At 42.2% G+C, this 20,031-nt stretch overlaps 1 protein-coding gene across 9 annotated transcripts in view; it reads left to right on the forward strand.

The window, feature by feature from the left end:
- Positions 1-20,031, forward strand: part of JCAD (junctional cadherin 5 associated) — a 96,741-nt gene that overhangs the window by 38,788 nt on the left and 37,922 nt on the right. Inside the window, exons 1-2 of one of the 9 annotated variants that reach the window (XM_048837766.2) lie at positions 12,027-12,177; positions 15,766-15,832. The exons of 3 other annotated variants lie outside the window; for them this stretch is intronic. The gene's annotated coding sequence lies outside the window, so the exon portion shown is untranslated. Of the gene's footprint in view, positions 1-12,026; positions 12,178-15,765; positions 15,833-20,031 lie in introns of those variants that run through there. 5 more of the 9 variants (XM_075125957.1, XM_075125955.1, XM_048837763.2 and 2 more) reach the window with 5 other exon arrangements.

The raw sequence follows: 20,031 nt of genomic DNA on the forward strand, positions 1-20,031 counted from the left end.
TGGCGTTGACCTTTAACAACGCATGCCAGGGCTTAAGGGAGGCACAACTGGTTTCATATTTCTGAAGGGGCCCTCAGCTTTCAAAAGTTTTAAGATATGCTAGGTAGTCTGACCAGCTACTTAACAAGGCTGTAGAACGTCCCATGGTGATTCCTACATCTAGCCCGCCAGCTTGTGGTTGAACCAGAGCATGTCGTGTTAGTAGGGAATAGATGCGGGGGAGAGAGCCCATGACAGCATGGCTCCTGGTGGAACTGTATTGTCGGTGGAGTGGACTGACTAGGAAGCACGTGAAAGGGCCAGGCTGGCTGTGCTGCTGCCTGGGAAACTGCCAGCTTGCAGCCTGACTGGTTTGTGTAGCCCTCGCCTGCATGTGGTATCTAGGCCACACTCTCTCCCCCAGTATGGGGTGGGACATCCCTACCCCGTGAAGTGAGACTGAGAAAGACACGTCATGAGATGACCCTCGTAGAGCTCCTCCTGGGCATTTCCCCCTGCAGTGGGGAGTTGCCCATGGGCATGACTGGGCTCATAATTTGAGAGATGAACTCTACGTTCTGTCCTTCCATTGGTTACCCTGTGTTCACACCCTCTTTTGCTCTGAGCAGTATCACCCTCTCAGGTTGTAGTCAGTCCACTACCAATAAGGGATTGCTAGAAAGTTGATATTTTCCTCTGTGTGATATCAGTGATGTGTGTGTTAGGAATGAACAGATTAATTTTTGAATCTCACAGTACAAGTGCATCCTCACATAATTCAAGCCTTTAATCAGCCTATCTTTTAATGAAAGGGTTCTTGAAGGTTATTTCTCACAGTGCCTATAACCCATCCAATGTCAGGATTGAGACTTAAACCAATAAGAACAAAGAAGTGATTAATCAAGATTTTCACAGTATCCTTTATTTACTCTTTTGATCCTAAGTGCGGCACACATGGCGTTGTATATAGGTACAACTGTAGTTCTGATCCCCCTACAGGAGAGCCATATGGGCATAACCTGGGCAAGTTAAGATGCAGTGGCAGCCTTAAATCATATTTTCCTAGATTTTTTTTTTAAAAAAAAAGCCTAATAAAGTGTACATTGGCTCCTTCTCATTAATCCAAATGAGAGTTTTCCTAATAAAGGATTTTATTGTTATAATGCTTAGCCCTGGTTAATTAAGCACTGGTACTTCCCCTGTATTCCAGAATGGAAGGTAACACCTTAACTTAATTAAAGAAAACAGTTATAACATGAAAGTAACAAACCCTGTGCTGCTGCCTTTTACCTCCTAACAAGATTTGTTTGTAATCACAGGTTTCTGACCAAAGGATATTGGTATAAAGAATTAATAGATTTCAAAGACTTTCATCTTGGTAGGGTGCCTACTTCTTTCCTAGCCTTTTTATGTAAATACCCTGTAGTAACATTACCATGACCCTTAGGAAGAATCAGTGTAATTAACATGACTTTTTGACTACTAATATATATTTCTCTTAGTCATCACCAATCTGTGTTCAAAGGGCATTAGAGGAGACACAAGTTCTTTTAAGACAGCCAAATCATGCAGTTCTGAGTTGGTCTTCCTCAGGAAGCATTTCCGGTGGAGTGGGGCTAAGATTTTAGTGGGACAGTAGCGGTTGGTCCTAAGTGTATATGGAGGAGGAAGTGTGTAATGTGCACTGGGGTAAATTCTGCCTTTACCTATGTGCACAGGCCATGCATTGAATGCAATGAGTCTCGCACCTGTTTGTTTGTCTAAAAGGCAGAAGCTCACATAAAGGCAGAATCTCTCCATGTTACTAGTGGTTCAAGGGAAAATGAAGCTGGTCTATCATGCATTTGTGCAAATGGTATGCTTCATCTAGAGATAATTTTGCCTGAACTTTATATGTTCAACATACATTGGACCAAAGTGGACCAATGCTTTTGCATAGATAACAGTACAGCCATGGAACAGTTTGATAGCCGTGTCACCTGCCAGTCAGCCATTTTAGAATGATTTTCTATTAAAAGCTTGTTAAAAGCATAATCCTAGGGCCCCACAAGAATATTAAGAATCATTTGTGATATTGGATAACTATGTAGAAAAGCTCTCCCTGTTCCCATCTTGATGGGCTGCCCTTGGATTGGTTCATTTCCCTGGCCTCTTTCCAGCAGCTCCAGAATCTGCATAACCTCCCATGTCAAGATTTGTTTGGATTTGTAAAAATTGTGGCACTTCTGGTATATATCAGTTAGATAACAAGAACTTCTACCCACCTCAGAACCGGATTGTCTAATGCTCAGTGCTCCTCAGTTAAGGGCATGTATCTGTATTTTTCTGTCTACTGTTTAACCCAGTGGATGACAGTTGCATCTATAAGGCTACTATTTGGAGGTAAATATAGCAGTTCACATTCAAAACCAAAAACTGCCCTCAAAATATTCTTGTCAGTTCAAAATTATTGTAGTTCTTTAGTTCCTTGGGTAGTGCATTTCTTTTTTGTGAGGGCCTAATGGTTTGAAGGAGTTCTGCGGTCTCTTGTAGAGCTATCTGGATGTGTCTATAGTAGATAGACTTCACACCGTGCCATCATTATCATATATTAACAACTTTCCTCATGGAAGAGTCACATAGAAGGTTATCCTTTCTATAGATACTTTTAAACCAACCATATGATTCTATATCAGGGGCATAATTGCTCATTAATATCTATAGGATGGTTCAAAAAGGATTTTGGTTCATAAAATAATATCTATAAAATTCTATTTCATTTCTATGGAAGCCTATTGGTTTCTTCCCTCTTAAATTCTATAGAATTTAGGGTCTATAGCACAAAGCACTTACAATAAGCTATTTTTATTACTGGCACTTACATCACTGTCCTAGATTCAATTTAATTTCTTACTGTATCCTACTGTAACATAAAATGCTGTGCTAAAGATATTCTTGCATCATTGCCTTTGACACAGTGCTTTGTTACTTTAGGAAACCATTGTATCAAACCAATTTACCATTGTTTAATACCAACATGTGCCATTTTGTTGATTTCTTTTTTCAAAAAGAATAATTTCAAGAATGGAAAACTCCCCATTGACCTATGGAAGCCCAATGACATGAGATATGTGAAACTATGCTGGACAAAGTACTAGATAACATACTGTGAGAAGTATTCTTGATCTGGCAGGTGGATGGACTAGGTGACTTAGAGAAGGAAAAGACTAACTCCTGTGATATCCTAATTCAGTTTTGTGGGGAAAAACATCTTTGAAGATATAATTATCTCTTACTTTCCAGAACCAAACAAGGAACCTTGAAGTTGCCATGCTGGATCAAACCCAAGGTCTACCTGGTCCAATATTTGGTCAGTATTGACAGTGGCCAATACCAGCTGCTTCAGAGGAAGAAACCCTATAGTAGGCATTTATGGGGTAACCTGCCCCAGCGAAAGTTTCTTCCTAACCCTCCTGTAGCTAGAGGTTGGTTTATGCCTTGAAACTTGAAGGATTCTATTCCTTCCAAACTCATATTTTTGAATAATTACTATAGTAAGTAGGAATTTTTGTTATAGATATATTTTTTTCTGGTTCCTGCTAAGCTCTGGGCAGCAGTGATATCTTGTGACAATGAGGTCCACAATCCAAATGGTTGCTTGTGTGAAAAAGCATTTCCTCTTCTCAGTTTTGAATTTGGTGCCTTCCAATTTCATTGATTGTTCTTATATTATGAGACAGGTGAATAGAAACTCTCAGTCTACCGTACCTTCTCTTTATCCTTCAATAGTTTGTATACTTTCATCACGTCTCCTCTCTCAGAAACACAATCCCGGTCATTTCAATTGCTCTTTATGTGAGCGAACAGATGAGTTTCTCATGATATATGCTATGTCTTTGTAAGTTAAATTACTTCTAGCACCTGAGAATGTGTATGTACCTGTTCTAAAAGTGGAATTGCTCTTTTCAATTAGCTGTACAATTAGCTTAATAAAGGAGGCTAAGGGGGTTTGGGCACCATTAGTTACCCTGAACTTTTGTGAGTGGCTATATTGGGCCTGATTCTGTTCTTACACCAGTTTTACACCAGTGTAATACCATTTGGTCAGATCCTATTTTCATCTGCGTAAATCTGGAGTGACTCCTTTTGAGACTAGATTTACACTGGTACAGGTGAGGCCAGGATGAGCTCTACTACTTCAGTGGAGTTACTTCAGCTTTAGGACTCAATCCTACAATATGCTGAGCACTTCCTGGGAGTTGGTGAGTGCCTTCCACTACCACTGAAGTTAATGGGAATTGAAGGCATTAGCATCTCCCAGGAGCTGCCTAATACCTTTCAGGATCAGGACTCTATGCCATTGTAAATGAGATCCGGACCAGGCCTATTCCTTTTTATCTTTTGTTGCACTAACTTATTTTCCTCATTACAACTACACACATACTGTGGCCCTTCATCTGACTCTTATGGGATTTACACCCTTTGCTAGTACTTTATTCCCATCTTCTCTAGACCAGGAAATCAGCTTAGAGACCTGGTCAGTATTTGAAAATGATAAACCACTAATAGTGGGTCTTGACAATGGGTTTAGCTGAGCAATTGCTGATACCCATTGTCAACAATGGGTAGTTTTGCCAGTGTAAACAAGGCTTGAGTGCTGATTGGTTTAAGCACGGTTCTCTAGAAAAATGCTAGCATCGTTTCCTTGGCCATTGTTCTTTGACCAGAACCCAGATCTCCTGACTCTCTTAGCCCTTTGCTTTAACTACAAGACTGTCCATGTCTTTCGAATCTTTTATTAATTGAACTCAGCACTCCATATTATTCTCATGAAGCTAGTTCAAGGCATCAGAATTCTACAGAGCAATACATTTCTAAAATAAATATTAGAAACAACATCATAGGTCTAAGGTGCAGTATTCTGTGCTGCAGTGTAACACACTTCATTATAGGGCAGATTCTCTTCTGCATCTGGGCTCTACTTAGGGCCCCTACACCAGCTGAGGACCAGCAGAACGGAGGTCTAACCTCCCAATAGGTCCCTCTGTCCCTGACACCCTCTATACCAAGCTGGGGGTGGTTGGCACAAGTGCTGGCTCTGCTAACTTTTTCCAGCTGAGAGATCCCTCAATCCATGCCAGAATAATTTTCAGCTGGCCAGTTCCGACCAAGATTCGGTCCCTTTCTCACTCAGTTTGTAATCAATTTAGTTCATATTAGGTCTAGATAACAACTGCTTGACATTGGGGATTTTCTGGAGTTCACGTGAGAAATGAAGGGGCAGAGAACTCCACTCAGGGAATTTCTCTGACATGGTCACAGGGTGAAAAGAAAAGTTTCATAAATAATAGACAGAGGGCTCTCTAAGCCTTGTTCAGATACTTAGCATATGTCTATACTGCGATAAAAGACCCATGGCACAGCTGCAGCTGGCCTGGATCAGCTAACTCAGGCTCATGGAGATCAGGCTATGGGGCTATAAAATTGGGGCTTTCGGGAATGGAGGTTGTTCGTAACTCTGAAATATTCATCACTAGTCTGAACAAAACATTTTGGTTCTTTCAAAAGTTTACAAGTGAACTTTGACTTAATACAGCTTTAAAACTTTACTATGCAGAAGAAAAATGCTGCTCTTAACTATCTTAATTTAAATGAAACAAGCACAGAAACAGTTTTCTGACCTTGTCAAATCTTTATTTTTTTAGTAGTTTATATTTAACAAGTACTGTACTGAATTTGCTTTTTTAATTTTTTTTGTCTCTGCTGCTGCCTGATAGCGTAATTCTGGTTCCAAATGAGGTGTGTGGTTGACTGGTGAGTTCGTAACTCTGAGGTTCTATTGTATTTTAGGAGCTTATTTTTCCCATTATTATTTCATGTTTTAGAGGCTCCAGGCAGTTTCAGCTTAAGTGTTAGCTGAAATCCTATGTTGGGGGGGGGAGAATTTGATTAATGCAGTGTATTAATTCCATCACTAGTACCCCTATCTGTGCACCAAATGCTCTGACCTGTCCCAGTGACCCGGGTGTCCAAGGCATAGTCTATCACCACAGTGAGCCTCAGTAGAGAGGCCAAAGGCTGAATGGACTTGAAAGAGCTCTTGAAGTGGTCCTTCTAGGTCAGGGCTGAAGCACACTGACTCCGCTGTGCAAGGAACCTACACTACTGCTACCCATGCTCTATTAGTTCAGTGACTTAAACGCAGAACTTAGTTCCCCACAGCTTCCAATACAGCACTTTTCAAGAACACTATATACACATTGCATTATTTTAAAAGAATAATCACTAAAAAATACCTTGACTGATTCCCCACCACTGAAAGGCAGCCCTTCTAATCTGCTTGTTAAAGAATGTTTAGGAAGCTGTTAAGAAATTGAATCCCCAAGTGACGAGGGTCAAAAATACTGCTGAAGAAGCAGAAAAGAACTGACAAATGAAAACATCTCCTCTCCGTGGCAAGTCTTGATGCTTTCCTCCACGTAACTATAAAATATTTCAAGCTAACATGCTCCAAATGAAAAAAAGGTGCCAACTCTATAAGCAGGTGTTTGCTGACCGAACGGGCAATGTGTAACGTGTTTTTCTGCAAACGTATAATAGTAATTTTGCTGATGAATAGCATCTGTTCCAAGAAAGTTTAATCTATTATGGCTGTAATGTGTGCTATATAGGACAGAAGAGGGAGGGAAAATAGCCATGGATTTAAAACTACATCTGTGGCTAGTTAGTTATGGTAACTCTCTCAGGTATGTGGTGGTTTCAGCATGTGTTCTAGAATGCAGCAGTAGACTAGCAACAAGAGCTATAGAGAAAACTATGAAAAATCAATACACCTACTCGTTCAAAAAAAACCAACTCCAAAACAAAAAAACCCTACAAAGTGTTTTCAGTCCTATGTCATTCACTGAACACTTGCTGGCCCTGCAGCTCTAGCCTCTATCACGTTCCCAACCAGGTGCAAAAACCATTGACACGAGGTCACTTCCAGAAACGAGACAAAACACTAATAACGAGCTTAGCAGAAATGGAGGGAAAGCACTGACCTTGATCAGCAAAGCTGAGGGTGGAACGTGAACTGTAACCTTAGGGGATGAGCAGTTGGGAAAGAATTGCTAAAGGCCAAGTCCTGATCCCATTGAAGTCAATGGTAAAACTCCCATTGACTTCCATGGAAGCAGAATTTGGCCCAAAGTGAACCAGAAAGGCAGCAGGGAAATGCATTGGGCAGTGCAGTGCTTCCCACTCACTCACCATTGCCAAGAAGTGACCTAGGCTCCAGTACACTGAAGAGGCAAGACAGCTGTTGCCGCAAAGAGCTGGCTGTTGTATGGTTTGCATTTGTTCTCTCTTCTGTGCTCCCTGCTTATTACTTTTATATGTTCTCCCATCCAGCCAATTTCTTCTGTATTTGTATGTTCCACCTTTGGATGTGTAACACCAACAGACCCCGGTCACTGACGGGCAGGATCGAACCTGGGACCTCTGGAGCTAAATGCATGAGTCTTTACTGCATCAGTTAAGAGCCATATGCCTCTTAGCTAACACTGTAGAGCAGACTCATTAATCTTTCTCACTAAGTGGTCTCAGTGCCACTAGATGGGACAGAACACCACACCCAGGAGGTGTGTGGGTTACAGATGCAGCAGTTATCTTTCCATACTCGCCACTGACTCCAGCTTATGGATACTGCTTTCTAGTTCCTCAGGACCAAACCCCTTGCATTCCTGTGCTGGAAATTTGTCATCCCCAGATATTTTGAGACTGTTTTAAATGCCCTGTGGGACACCTGTCAGAATGTGACCTGAGTGAATAGGTGGCAACTTTACCTAGGACTCCTGCTCAGCTTGCCTCCTTCCCTGGGTCCTAGTCCAGCCCTCGGCTATGTCTTGCTGCAATTCTGAAACCTTCTCACCTGTGCTTGCCCTGCTCTACTTCCACAGTCTGTACAAAATGTTATTGCTAACATGGTCTTCTCTCCTGCTACTGGATCACGTCACTCTTCTCTCAGGATCCCTCCTTGGCTTCTTCTCTCCTTCCCCCAACACCTTCACCTTTTGGGTCCTGCACAATGCCACCCCCATCCACATCTTCGCCTTCCTTTCGTCTTCCCAATTTCCTCTCCTAAATGTCCCCCCTCTTAGACCTTCTCCCACGGCTATCTTTTACCTTTTTTTCAATCCCTTTTATGCTTGAATCTGCATACTCCTGAATGCCAAACACCTACCCTCTTCTCCAGAGGTTGGAGTCAATTGAACCAAGAGGAGGAGCTCCACTACACCAGTCAAGGTGGAGGGAGACCCATGGGGAAGCACTACTCAGCCAGGCCTGGGAGATCACTGTCTCCACTTTTAGTGTAAAAAGGGGAGCTGCCATCACCATCTCCCATGCTCCTCCTTACTTTAGCCCCCTGATCTTCTCATTGGAGTTACTATTTGTAGTCTAGTAGCAGCTACAGGGCGCCAACTGAGAGAAGGGCCCATTTTTCTGGATGCTGTACAAACACACAGTAAGAGATAATGCCTGCCTTGAGAAACCCAGAGTCTAAAGTGTGAAAGAGGAAACAGAAGTGAAGTGACTTTTTCTCAAGGTCACACTGCAAAATAGTGGCAGAGCCAGGCATAGAACTTAGTCCTTGCATCCGTGTCCAGTGCCTTATCCACAAGTCACCCTCTCTCATTCGGATCCTTCCATCAAATGCACCTCCAGTACTGCCACCCCTGAGTGTTTAAAAATCACGAGTCTGGCCCAAAACATCAGGAGTCATGGCTTAAAAATCATTTAGCTTTTTTAAAAATAATCCTTTTTAAAAATATTTGCCATCCAGTTTCTGAGCCTTTAGGTTACACTGAGTTTACATTGTCAGGCTTTTCAGAAACTTTTTTTTTTCTTTTATGAAAGTTAAGATTCTCAGCTCCAAGAGCTGGGACTTTAAGAAAAACAGGAACAATGGCAAGATTTCCAATAAAATCACCAGAGTTGACAGTGCACTTCTTCCATAATTCTATTGACATTTGACAGCAACCCCCCAGTCAAAGAATTCTGGAAGATTACATTACCAAAAAAATCCACGCTGCTTTGAGATGTGAGCAGCATCCGATTATATGGTGGATTGTGTGTTTGTACTGTACTGTGCTTAGATTGTAAACCCCTTGAGGCAAGGACTGCCCTTTCCTTTTTTCTGCACCCTGATGGTGCTCAATAAATAACAATCCCCTCCTTTACACTGGCAACTTACCCCATTCTCAGTCCCTTGAATGACATGGCAGCCTTTCCCTAATGAAATCAGCAGAGTTACCAGCGCTGGAGCGAAGAGGTGTTTTGTATATTGCATAGTAAACACCACAATAGCGGGTGAGAGGTGTTGAGGCCAAGGAGGAAGGGGGAAGTATACAGTGCTGCTTCCCATGACTGTGTTCTCCTAATGAACAGCTGCTATAGGATAGCAAACAGTTCCTGATTGAGATAAGATTACACACATGCAAATGACACTAATCATCCCAGAAAGGGTTTTGCAAAAAGGATCAGATTCTGGTTATTTTTTATTTGAACTACCTTCCAGTTTTCTTAACACAGTGAAGAGATTTAAATGTTCAATCCATTGTCAGTCCTTTTGACTGATGGCAAATTGTGTTATCTCATCTAGGGAGTATCTGTGATAAAACGCCTATGGTTGTAGTGAGACCATGTAATTTTTCTACGATGAGTGTAGCTGGCTGAAACATGATGTAGACATTTAGCAGCGAAAGGAGTACAGCTCTTTCTGTACAGGCCCTGATCCTGCAGGTACTAAGCCCCTGCATAACTTTATGCATGTGAGTAGCCCCATTGAAGGCAGTGGGGAGTACTCATGTGTGGAAAGTTATGCATGTGCTTAAGTGCTGGCAGGATCAGAACCCTATGGTTAGATAAGAAAGAAAGATTGTTAGATAACAGAAATTGCCAGAAGGGTGGTTTTATGGCTAAAGCATCAGAATGGGGGAGCAGGAAATCTGTATTCTATACTGGCTCTTTTGCAGACTCTTTGGATGACCTTGGGCAAGTCACTTAGAGTCTCTTCCTGTTTCCCCGGCTGTGTAATGGAGCTATAGTGCATCACATACCTGACAGGGATGACGTGAGGCTCCGTTCATGAACGTGGTCAAAGCCCTTTGACAGGTTTCAGAGGCACTGAATTTAGCCATATGGAATGGAAATCCATCAACTTCATGAAAAAACTCCTACAGATACAGACAGACATCATCTTCCTTTCCAAATGCAAACAGATGGACATCATACCAAAAGGACTAAAGGTAAAAAATCCATAACAATCTACATATCACACAGACTATGCTGAGAGATTATGCCGCACACTCTCAAAGAAACTGCAAAACCATCTGATCAACATCCTATACAGCAAACAGGGAAAGATTAAGAATGAGCTTTCAAAGCCCTTTGAGAGCCTTGGGTAGGCATCCATTCAGAAATGCAAAACAGCTGGTAAAGCCAGGTGAATAATGAAAGAAATGACTCGCAAATATGGAAAATTTCACTAAGCTGGAATCTATTCACCAATGATTTGCCCAGCTCTATAGCTTGAGCAAATGATGGAAAAAATATTCCTCCAATTCCTCTTTAAAAGAGATCATGAAATTCATCAACTAAATTACTCAGATCACATTGGGCCAACTCTGGTAATAGTATCATTAAAACAGAGCTAGCTGGAACAGGATTCTATTACAACAGGCCTATCTGGGTGCATTTAAGAAGCCAAATAATTCTGTTTTTTTCTTTGGAGAAGTTGCCAGTGGGTGGATTTGGAAGCATTGGGCTGTCTCTCCAGCCATCACTTACATGCAGTGATTATCATCTCCTGCCACCAGCATCCTGGCTCCCAGGTGCCCCAAAAGCATTTCTCTGGATGAGGAGGGGACCCCTCTGATGTCTTGTCTTGTCCTGGGTACCAGCCAAGCCTGTCAGACAGCATTAATTTTAAAAGTGCATCCTATTTTCCCCTTGATAGACTATAATCTTCCATCCTACAGATTTTCCATGCACAGAGAGCTGATGTTTTTCTTATTAACTATGTAGCACTTACAGACTCAGCAGCTCCTGTGGGAGAGCTGGAGGTGTTTTGTTTGTCCTCTCAACGGAAACAATATACCCCATGCTGAGGGATGTTCTCAGCAAGTCTGCTGTTGTCAGAACTGGTGGCTGGTGCTCTTGGGTCAGGCTTTTCTGCTTCCCCGGTGTTGTTTTTCTGGGAAGGTGCTGCATTTGGAAATCTGTCTGACTTGGCTTCATAGCTAGATGCCTGTGTAGGAGGCCTGCAAAGGCACACCACTCTAAGTGATGGGGATATCTGCTTGAAGCTAACCAGCCACATAGCTCCTCAGACATTCCCTTTTATTTAGATTTCAAATACACTGTGTATGCGTTACCTCTTGGAAGTGCTGTGCAGGACTCTGACTTCCCACAGCACAAGTAAGCATGTTTACAGGGGTGGATTAGAGCAGGATTCACGGAGTTGTAGAGCCAGGCCATGGGCTAGAGGGGAACCCGTACACTCGTGAGAGCCCCAAACCTAGAATTTGTTCTGCACAGCAAGATCCTCCGCTTACGCAAAACAAGTTGCAAGACTGGGGCCAAAGTTCAGATCTGTAGGAAAGGGCTCCACAGGGGGTCTGTCGCAGGGACGTGGGACATGAGGGATGATTATCAGGTCGGAGCGCCTGAGAGTATTTGATTTGTTGTGGGCTGCTCTTTGCTTTGGGGGGAGCCCTTGGATTGGATTGGATTGGATCTGGGCCCCATTTTGTCTTAACCCAGCATCACTTGTTTGTGAAGATTAACTTTTGAAGGGGGTGTGTGTGTGTGTGTAATATCTGCAGCACATTAACAAGAATGTTCTTAATCCTGGGGGCTAAGCTACTTCAGGTGGCTAGAATGTTCAGAGAGGTGATAATGAAGAGAGATCCGATGGAATTCACAACAGCCATACCACCTGGGTTGAAACTACAGTGGTTTATTCCTTTAAAAAAAAAGTTTTCTGTCGTGGAGGAATCTTTGATAATTTGCAGGAAGCTTGAGGTTCACTTCAAAGCCATTAAGCTGCTGGGGAGGAAAGGCAAGGCAAGCTGTCTGCACTAGGCATGCTCCGCAGTGACTGCTTCATGCAAGGCTGGGCTCGCTCACAATACTCCCAAACGCAGAGAACAGAGGCAAGCATGGGGGAGCCACTTGGTAAGTCAGTGACATTCTCTTCCTACAACTCCAAGTTAAAGCCACTTAATTTATTCAGCCTGAATTAAGAGTTCAAGGGAATTGTGTGGGTGGCTTTGTTGTTTTTCTGTAAGGCATGCTGCAAAAACGAACCAAGCCACTGCAAAGCTGTCATGCAGCTGCCAACGATTCTAACTGCATCTCTAAGTTTCTCTCCTCATGTCAAACCATAGGCTTTTTGCTCTGTTCCGGAGCTCTGAGTGTATGGTTCTTGCACACGCTGCTCTGACCGTTTTCAAACGGATGAATAGTTTTGCTGGAGCAGCAGTAGATTATTTGGTCTCCGCTGGTGTTAGTTGCAGATGTAGCTGTTCGCATACCAGAGAGTATGTGTTTACAAGCAGCTTGGCTCTCTCCTTCAGTTGTTTGAAGACTATGTGAGGTATGTGTTCCCCATTTGGCTTGGACATAGGGGGACCTAAAGTCCCCTGCTAGCAGCTCCCCCTACCCTTTTTGCACTGGGTAGGTGGAATCAAAGAGATCAGAGCGAAAGGATTTGCTTCCCACGCAGCAGTGGAAAGAGATCATATTTCCAAGGCAGGTTTTAGATCACCTCTATGCTACTAATGAGTCTTCTGCAGTAAATTGCAGCCTGTGGTCTCTTCAGGTGACCTGCTGGTTAATTGATTCAGTGACCACTGCTGTAACAGATTCAGTTTCTGTACTGATAGCCCTGCAAAGTTTACAAACTCCTCCCCCCCCACACACATTTTTGACGTTTAAAATGTTCCATCAAAGAAATAATGATGTTAACCCAGGCTGTGGAAAGCACCACCCCTCACAGAGGGGGTTTAGTGTTTTAGGGATTAGGGTTTGGTAATCTGTGAGTGTGCAATCTGAATGCCTCTGTGTAGGTCTCCTTTATGGTGCCTTGCTGCTACATCCCTCGAGTTTTCTTACAGTGTTTATTATTCCAAACTAAACCCCCTGTAAGGGAGATGTTTATTGAGCACTATAGCCAGCCCGGGGTCTCTGATTTTCAAAGCATCTCTCTCAAGCTGTTACCAGTTTAGCAATAAAATGAAACATTTAGGTACTTTATAGCAGAGAGATGAGGGTACTGCCGTAACACGAACTAGTGTACTAAGAGAAACTGCATTTGCTTCTTGCCAGGAATAACAGAAATTTAATACTTGGGATCCATCTGGATGTTTCAAAAACTAAATAATTCCACTCTAGAATCATAACAACAAAGCATCAGTTACTCTAATTTGTACATGCAAGACAAAATGTGTGGATGGTTAATACCAGGCAGCTACCTTCTCTTTCCCCGCCCCATGGTGGGTGAATTAGCAGTAGACATGAGAAAAACAGGCCCTTCTGTAACTAAATTAAAGACATTTAGTTAAATCCCCAAATCTTGCAAAGTATTTTTTGTGAAGAGCCATAATCTGATTTGTGTCTAAACACACCAAATAAGAAAACAGACTGTGAAGCAATCCTTTCTCTCTGTCTCTCTCTACAGCTTTTGAATTTCTTTCCTGCTTTGCTATTTTCTCTCTTTTTTTTAAAGCTACAAACTTGCCTTCACCCTGGAAAGTGCCTATAACAGTGTGAGACTTCTGTCTCTTTTCATGTCACTTTTCTACCTGTTAATTCCAGTCTTCTCCCACATTGTAACCCACTTTCTGAACAGGAGAGATGAATTCTTTAGTGAGGTAAAAGGCCCTGGTTCTGCAAATGCATCCCAACTCCTGCTTAACTTTACTCCCATGAAGAGTCACAAAGTCAATGCCTGTCTTAAAAACTAAAATTGCCTTTAAAAACCTGATTGTTAGCATGTGATAATACAGTCATAGGCACTAATCCCTTAGACTGATCTATACATCTACCCCTGTGTCTATGCGAGCCCCATTGACTTTAGGGGTGGTCTACCTGCACAGATTAGTTTGCAGGATCCGGGCCTTAAACCTGAAGCTGCAAAGGTTTATTATCAGTCTTAGTGCTGTCTATTATAAGTGCATCCTTTTACACTTTACTCAGTTACCATTGCAAAGAGAAGAAAAAAACTGTTGTTTTTCCATTGGGTGTTAGGCTGAATATTACATTTTAAATTGTCCTAGAACTACAAATTATAGCCCTGATTTGGGCATCGAATCCATCCAATGGACTTTTGTGTATCTGCAGAATCTCTTCTGGATCGGGTTTTTGTTAAGGATTCAGAAAAATTGTTTTTCCATGGTTAGGCGTCCCAGAAGTTAAGACACTTCAGCTCACGCTCTTCAGTAAAAATCTGAGTACAACTGCATGAGCAAGCATTTTGATCCATGTTGTCAGGATACCAAATCTTAGTGACAATGCGTATCTTGCCTTCTAGCCTAAAGCATTCAGCCACGCTCCTGAGCAGTAGCTGAACCGTTTTCCTTTCTTTGCTTTAAAGGATCTGCATTAAGTCAAAAAAGATATTACCATTTGTTGTTGTTATAAACAGTTACATGGAAAATAATGACCCAACTAAATTCAATTGTTAAAGAGCAGAATGAGCAACTTCTGAACAAATTACTGCAGTACTAATTGGCGAGGAATCTCATGGCTTTTACTCACTTGAGACCTGCTTCTGCCACTGTTGTTGTGTCCACTATTCTCCACAAAGCAGGAGAGTGGGTAGTGACAGGAACACTGGTTCTATTCTTCTTCCCCAATGTACCAGCCTGTGCAGTTGAATTGCCATGGAATAGGGGTTGTAATCTAGAAAGGACCAATAGCAAATTACTATCGCCTGGATCACAGGGTGGGATGGCGAATCTTTGAGGCACAATTCCTTCCCTGCACTGCTCCTTGATGGCCTGGCAGCACACCACTACCTACACAAGGTAGATTGTGAAATCACAGTCTAGCCCGTTGTTTCCAGGATGGGGGCCCTTGTTTGTCTCCTCACTTCCTGTAGCATTATTTAAAATTGCTGGCTGTAAAGTGCATTCTCCTGTGCTCAGAAAGTACTAATCCGACTGAATCTGTAGGTTTTAGTCTTTCGAGTGTTAACAGATTACAATAGTATGTTGTTAGATACATAACTTGACTGGCTTTCTCATGACCTAAAGAGCACACAGAAAATAAACAAGGATCTATTGTTCAGTGGGGAAAAGCAAATGTTTTCTGTGTTGCTATCTAATTAAGAAAAGATCATTTTAAAATAATTCTCCTGACTGTCACAGCAATGACATGGCACATGCAAACTTGGGTTTTGCCAAAAGCAGATCTGATTGGAGGGTGATGTATTTCTGAACTTCTCCATCATTTTCGAGCTGCTTATGAGCAGGCTGCAAGGTCCTGCCCAAATCTTCTATTTTAATGAATTTGGCCAGAGTCCATCCTAATTAATCTTGAGGGAGTTAGGGGTGGGAGAGCACAGTATGAAACAATTGTTCTTTTGTAATTTTCTTTTCACATGTGTTGACCCAACCAAGAGCTATGTCTTCAAAATCCTTTGGGTCTCTTGCTGAACCCATTACACCAATTTGTTTGGTTTTAACAGATGTTGTTTTCCCCTTCATGAGTGGAAAGGGTTATCTCACTTGCTAAAACCTTGCTATTGTGCTTTGTTTCAAGAGCCTGTGGACTTGTGGAATGCTGGGGGAAGCTTACTCACTAGGTCCAGCTACAAAGGAAAGGGTAGGTCAGTCTTTCAACAACTTTATACCACCTTTAAGATCCAAACGTAGATATCTGCATAAATTGATGGGATCTTTTAACACCTACAGCAGGAATAACCTAAGTATGTCTCTGTGCAATATATTGCTGATTATAGTAGACAGCAAAAGATTACAGCAGCATGTACATTGCCCAAGTAGTTCATGATTAGAACATTATTGAAATTTGTCCGTGATCACTCAGACAATATTAGATGGGAAGTATGTTTATAGTATTAACTATACTGGCCCAACTTTTCAAAAGTGGCCACTAATTTTGCATGCAAAATTAGTCGTATATCTTAAAGTTGGCATCCAAAATTTGTGGCCATTTTTGGAAATTTGGGACAGTCCCTCTTCTACTGATTGGCTATCACTTGCCTATTCAGTCTCTAATGGCTTGTCTACACTAAAAAGATTTGCCATTTTAAGTACACCAGTGCAGTTAAAATAACAAACCCTTCCCTAGTGTGGATGCAGGTGTACTAGTATAGTTTTTATTCTAGTTTGGGAAGATGAATAATCTGTATTGGTGTATGGTAGCTTTATACTGGTATAAGTGTCCACATTAGGGTTAAAATAATCAGGCTAAGCAATATATTATACTGGTATGACTTTTCTTGTGTATTCTTGCCCTTACATTCTGCTTTCCTTACTGTCAAATACCAAATATTAAACTACTTAATGTGGAATTAATAATATTAACAATGTGGAAACTGAGGCAAAGAGGTTTCAACTGACCCACGGCCACACAGTGTATCAGTGACATCCCCTAAATTAGAATTTAGGATTCTCAGTCTTATCCTTATTCCACTGGACCACGATACCGCTAAAATATTACTTTGGCGTTTAAGTTCTTGCAGCGTATTTCCAACAACAACAAAAGCCCTACTGTGAATATATGGTAGGACACAGACTAGAGAGGAAGATGGGGTTGGACATCTATGGTACAAGTATAGATCTGGGGGGCAGTCCAGAAGAGGGACATTGATTCCACATAAAAGTATGCTAACGGGAGGCAAGAGAGGCTGGAAACATGTGAAAGTGAGTGAGCAAAGCAGACAAAGATGTGCTCAGAGTCTATTTACTCCAGCAAACATGATCTTTATGGAGGTGTCTGAAAGGAGGGGAGGCAGGCCAGCCCTGCGGAGCCCCCACCACAAGCCACTGTCTGCATTTGTGAGGAGGGGAAAGTGTGTGTGTGTGTGTTTGTTTTCTTGAAACCTGGCCTGAATGGCTGGCTGGCCCTGCTGTGATTAGGAGAATGCTCATGTGTGTAATCCTTTTGATCATGGAGCCCAAGCTTTATAACCAATGTCCCTGTCATCTCAAAGAAGTCCAGCTCTGTGATGGATCGCTTTATTAAAACATTTCTTACTCCATACAATTAAATACAATTGGCCAAGTGATCTTCTCTGTGTTTTTTGCCCAAACTGAGAGCTTTTTCTCCTGGTTAGAAAAAAAAAATCCACATAGGTTAGTGTGGGAACAATTTATTGGGGTTTGCATGTAGGTATTTAAAGTGGAACTGTTGGCTCTCAAGGACTTAATTTTAAGAGTCAAGAAATGTAAGTTCCCTTTGTTTTGTTCCAACAGAGCTCTGACAGATTTTACCCATGGAAAGCGGCTTGAACAGCATGAGAAAACGTGTTTTCAAACTGAGACACGTGTTCTTTTGTAGGTGGGTTTTTTTGCGGGGGGAGGGTGGTGGAGGGAAGGGAGTTGGCTGTTTACTTTTTGTTTAATAAAATACTTTACTATTTATTACAGCAGTAGAACTGTCAGGAAATACTTCTACCACACACTGCCAACTCCTCTAGGAACCTGTTACATCTTCCCTATGGAATGTCAGCGAACAGTGTTTAAAAATCGCTCCTTCTTTATTAAAGAGAAACCAGAAAAAAGAAAAACCCCTTGGCCTGTTTTCAGACTACTAATGTGGTGCTTTGTGATCAGTGGCAGCAAGCTCTCGACATTCTGAAAACCAGCTCTTTGGAGCTGATCAGAATGGTGAATATTCAAAGATTCCCCCTCTGCCTTTGTGTTTACCTTATCTGGATTTGTGCATGCTACAATAAAAGAGCACTTATCCAGTGCTCTAGCACCCTGGGCAAACTTTTTTAAATACTGTACACAAAATAACTAACCAGACGCAGATCTATTCCCCCAGGCCACCCAGCAGCAACATATATACCAGAGATATGGCTCAACTCTCAATGCACATTCAGCTCCAACCAGAGTCCCACATCACCACAAACAGCCCTCTCCAGCACCTGTCTCCTCATGATCACGGGAGGAAAGCTTTGCTGCAAGCCCTGAAGGCTAGCAAACTCAGGCTGTTACAGACCCGGGCAGAAGCCATTCCCAAACGTCTGGGGCTCCAGTGGAGAATGCCCTGGCAAGCCACTCCCTTGCTGTTCTAACAAGGCTTCAGCTCAGGTGCCTCCACTGACCACCACTGTGTCAATATGTTGCGGGGCAAGAGTCACTCTCTGAAATATGCTATTTCGTCTCTATCTGGTCAGATTTTTTCCTTTTATTTTTTTGCCCCCACTTCCAAACTTTCTTGGGAGCCATATTGTGCCTAATAATAATACATTGTGGCACATCTGATTAATTTCATTGGGGAGTTCTGCTCAGAAATTGATGGTAAAATATGGACCATGATTTTCAGTGAATGTGAACATATACACTTTTTGCTTTCTCCTTGGGAAAAATGTACACACTCTGCTGTCCGCAGTGAAGGTTAAATGCAAAATTCACAGGTTTGTATCTTCTTGTGAGCTGAATTAGAGAGATGTGCATGCCTGGGAGCACACAGGGTCCCAAACTCTCCTAATAGCCTTGTGCTGATGGGTGTCTGTGATCTGACACCAACCACCTGATTCAGAATATTTCATTTCAACAAAACAATAAAATGAATTTGGTCACTTCCTTGTCCTGAAGCATTTAGTCTAATTGGATTTTTCACTTTAAAAGAGGATTAAATGGTCAAGGTAAAAACCAGATCCTATTTAAAATGTTTGTTTTTAATACACTGTCTGCTACATAAAAGAAAAGGAGTGAGAAATAGAAGAGGTTAAAACACCAAAGATAGCACTGCCCATTATTAAAGTTTCCAAACACTTCCCATATAAGATCCCATTTTCAGTTGCTTATAATTTTGCCATACTTTAGGCATCTGAGTTGAAATTTCCCATGCTGAGTGTGAGCTGCAGGATGAATTTCTTTTGAAAATTTCAGCTAAAAGAGGTTATCTGTTTCTGAGAACAAGGCTGGGACAAATACATTGTTTTGTTCTTCCTGAAAATAAAAAATCTCACAGCCATTTCATTCATTGAGAAGCTCGAGTGCACCTGTGTTTTGGATCAGCAACTTGAAATTTATCAGGGCTGTGGCCTGTGTGTGTCAGGAATATATGCTTTTTGCCATGCCTGTGAAAATCCACCCCATTAGCATACTTTATGTGGAATCAATGTCCCTCTTCTGGACTGCCCCCTGGATCTATACTTGTACCATATATACCCAATCCCATCTTCCTCTCTTGTCTGCATCCTACCATATATTCACAGCAGGGTTGTGATGGTGGTTGCTGTTAATACGCTGGAAGAACTTAGACCAGAGTAATATTTTAGAGTTATTGTGGTCCATTGGAGTAAGCATGAAATTGAGATTCAGGCATCCTAAATTCTAATTCAGGATGTGTCACTGACACACTGTGTGGCCATGGGTCAGTCAAAACCATTTTGCCTCCGCTTCCATATTGTTAATATTATTCATTCCACATTGAATAGTTCTGTGGCCTGCAATGTGCAGGAGGTCAGACTAGATGCTCATGATGGTTTCTTCTGACCTTAAAGACTGAGTTTATGAGGACGCTGTCTGAGTGAAATGTAGAGGCAACAAAAGCTGAACTGGGATAGAGGATGAAGAGGAGGAGATTGGGAGAAGGAGTCTGCTGAGACTAGGACTGGAGCAGGAGAGGAAAACTGTGATGGAGCACAATGGGGGAGACTGGTACTGGATGGGCAAGGAGACTGGGAACTGAGGAGTGAGGGGGATGCTGAGACTGGTCGGGCAGGGAAGCTGGGACTGGGAGCTGGAGGATGAGGGAGAGGGGACTGGGGCTGTTTGGCAACTGGGAGCCAGGGGGAGACTGGGACTGTGAACCAGTGAGGGAAATAGG

This window comes from Caretta caretta, chromosome 2 (assembly GCF_965140235.1).
Source record: "Caretta caretta isolate rCarCar2 chromosome 2, rCarCar1.hap1, whole genome shotgun sequence".
Taxonomy (NCBI): domain Eukaryota; kingdom Metazoa; phylum Chordata; order Testudines; family Cheloniidae; genus Caretta; species Caretta caretta.